The sequence below is a fragment of the Ptiloglossa arizonensis genome, unplaced genomic scaffold (assembly GCF_051014685.1).
Source record: "Ptiloglossa arizonensis isolate GNS036 unplaced genomic scaffold, iyPtiAriz1_principal scaffold0179, whole genome shotgun sequence".
NCBI classification, from domain to species: domain Eukaryota; kingdom Metazoa; phylum Arthropoda; class Insecta; order Hymenoptera; family Colletidae; genus Ptiloglossa; species Ptiloglossa arizonensis.
The window spans coordinates 285,516-288,874 of record NW_027478549.1 but is presented as its reverse complement, the minus strand read 5'-3'; positions in this window follow the sequence as shown (position 1 = coordinate 288,874).

Sequence of the window (3,359 nt, the reverse complement as noted above, 5' to 3'; positions counted from 1 at the left end):
CTTCTTTTCTCCGTTTCTTCCTTCGTTTCATCGTTTCTGCGTTTCTCCGTTTCTCGGTTTACTCCTTCGTTTCTTCATTTATTTCTCCGATTCTCATTTTCTTTCTTCGTTTCTCCGTTTCTTTCTTCGTTTCTCCGTTTCTTTGTGCATCTCTCCGTTTCTTTCTTCATTTCTCCGTATATTTCTCCGTTTCTCCGTTTCTTTGTTCGTTTCTCCGTTTCTTTGTTCGTTTCTCCGTTTCTTTCTTCGTTTCTCCGTGTATTTCTTCGTTTCTCCGTTTCTTTCTTCGTTTCTTCGTTTCTTTCTTCGTTACTCCGTTTCTTCCTTCGTTTCTCCGTTTCTTTCTTCGTTTCTCCTTTTCTTTCTTCGTTTCTCCGTTTCTTTCCTCGTATCTCCGTTTATTTTTTCGTTTCTCCATTTATTTCTCCGTTTCTCCGTTTCTTTCTTCGTTTCTCCGTTTCTTTCTTCGTTTTTCCATTTCTTTCTTCGATTCTCCGTTTCTTTCTTCGTTTCTCCGTTTCCTGGTTCGTTTCTCCGTCTATTTCTTCGTTTCTCCGTTTCTTTCTTCGTTTCTTCGTTTCTTTCTTCATTTCTCCGTTTCTTTCTTCGTTTCTCCGTTTCTTCCTTCGTTTAATCGTTTCTCCGTTTCTCCGTTTCTCCGTTTCTTTCTTCGTTTCTCCATTTATTTCTCCAATTCTCCGTTTCTTTCTTCGTTTCTCCGTTTCTTTGTGCATTTCTCCGTTTCTTTCTTCATTTCTCCGTATATTTCTCCGTTTCTCCGTTTCTTTGTTCGTTTTTCCGTTTCTTTGTTCGTTTCTCCGTTTCTTTCTTCGTTTCTCCGTTTATTTCTTCGTTTCTCCATTTATTTCTCCGTTTCTCCGTTTCTTTCTTCGTTTCTCCGTTTCTTTCGTCGTTTCTCCGTTTCTTTCTTCGTTTCTTCGTTTCTTTCTTCATTTCTCCGTTTCTTTCTTCGTTTCTCCGATTCTTCCTTCGCTTCATCGTTTCTCCATTTCTCCGTTTCTCGGTTTATTCCTTCCTTTCTCCATTTATTTCTCCGATTCTCCGTTTCTTTCTTCGTTCCTTCGTTTCTTTCATCGTTACTGCGTTTCTTTCTTCGTTGTCCGTTTCTTTCGTCGTTTCTCCGGTTCTTTCTTCGTCTCTGCGTTTATTTCTTCGTTTCTCCATTTATTTCTCCGTTTCCCCGTTTCTTTCTTCGTTTCTCAGTTTCTTTTTTCGTTTCTCCGTCTCTTTCTTCGTTTCTCCGTTTCTTTCTTCGTTTCTCCGTTTCTTTCGTCGATTCTCCGTTTCTTTGTATGTTTCTCCGTTTCTTTCCTTGTTTCCCCGTTTCATTCTCCGTTTCTCGGTTTATTTCTTCGTTTCTCCATTTATTTCTCCGATTCTCCGTTTTTTTCTTCGTTTCTCAGTTTTTTTTTTCGTTTCTCCGTTTCTTTCTTCGTTTCTCCGTTTCTTCCTTCGTTTCTCCGTTTCTTTCTTCGTTTCTCCGTTTGGTTCTTCGTTTCTCCTTTCTGTCATCGTTTCTTCGTTTCTCCGTTTCATCCTTCGTTTCTCCGTTTCTTTCTTCGTTTCTCCGTTTCTTTGTTGGTTTCTCAGTTTGTTTCTTGTTTCTCCGTTTGTTTCTTCATTTCTCCGTATATTTCTTCGTTTCTCAGTTTCATTCTTCGTTTCTGCGATTCTTTGTTCGTTTCTCCGTTTCTTTCTTCGTATCTCCGTTTCATTCTTCGTTTCTACGTTTCTTTCTTCATTTCTCCGTTTCTTTCTTCTTTTCTCCGTTTCTTCCTTCGTTTCATCGTTTCTGCGTTTCTCCGTTTCTCGGTTTACTCCTTCGTTTCTTCATTTATTTCTCCGATTCTCATTTTCTTTCTTCGTTTCTTCGTTTCTTACATCGTTACTCCGTTTCTTTCTTCATTTCTTCGTTTCTTTCTTCGTTACTCCGTTTCTTTCTCCGATTCTCGGTTTATTTCTTCGTTTCTCCATTTATTTCTCCGATTCTGTGTTTCTTTCTTCGTTGCTTTCTTCGTTTCCCCGTTTCTTCCTTCGTTTCTCCGTTTATTTCTTCGTTTCTCCGTTTCTTTCTTCGTTTCTTCGTTTCTTTCTTCATTTCTCCGTTTCTTTCTTCGTTTCTCCGATTCTTCCTTCGTTTCATCGTTTCTCCATTTCTCCGTTTCTCGGTTTATTCCTTCGTTTCTCCATTTATTTCTCCGATTCTCCGTTTCTTTCTTCGTTTCTTCATTTCTTTCATCCATACTCCGTTCCTGCTCCGATTCTCCGTTTCTTTCTCCGTTTCTCCGTTTCTTTCTTCGTTTCTCCGTTTCTTTCTTCGTTTCTCCGTTTATTTCTTCGTTTCTCCATTTATTTCTCCGTTTCTCCGTTTCTTTCGTCGTTTCTCCGTTTCTTTCTTCGTTTCTTCGTTTCTTTCTTCATTTCTCCGTTTCTTTCTTCGTTTCTCCGATTCTTCCTTCGTTTCATCGTTTCTCCATTTCTTCGTTTCTCGGTTTATTCCTTCGTTTCTCCATTTATTTCTCCGATTCTCCGTTTCTTTCTTCGTTTCTTCGTTTCTTTCATCGTTACTGCGTTTCTTTCTTCGTTGTCCGTTTCTTTCGTCGTTTCTCCGGTTCTTTCTTCGTCTCTCCGTTTATTTCTTCGTTTCTCCATTTATTTCTCCGTTTCTCCGTTTCTTTCTTCGTTTCTCCGTTTCTTTCTTCATTTCTCCGTTTCTTTTTCGTTTCTCCGTTTCTTTCGTCGTTTCTCCGTTTCTTTGTTTGCTTCTCCGTTTCTTTCTTCGATTCTCCGTTTCTTTCCTCGTTTCCCCGTTTCATTCTCCGTTTCTCGGTTTATTTCTTCGTTTCTCCATTTATTTCTCCGATTCTCCGTTTTTTTCTTCGTTTCTCAGTTTCTTTTTTCGTTTCTCCGTTTCCTTCTTCGTTTCTCCGTTTCTTCCTTCGTTTCTCCGTTTCTTTCTTCGTTTCTCTGTTTGTTTCTTCGTTTCTCCTTTCTGTCATCGTTTCTTCGTTTCTCCGTTTCTTTCTTCGTTTCTCGGTTTATATCTTCGTTTCTCCATTTATTTCTCCGTTTCTTTCTTCGTTTCTCCGTTTCATCCTTCGTTTCTCCGTTTCTTTCTTCGTTTCTCCGTTTCTTTGTTGGTTTCTCAGTTTCTTTCTTTGTTTCTCCGTTTGTTTCTTCATTTCTCCGTATATTTCTTCGTTTCTCCGTTTCATTCTTCGTTTCTGCGTTTCTTTGTTCGTTTCTCCGTTTCTTTCTTAGTTTCTCCGTTTCTTTCTCAGTTTCTTTCTTCATTTCTCCGTATATTTCTCCGTTTCTCCGTTTCTTTGTTCGTTTCT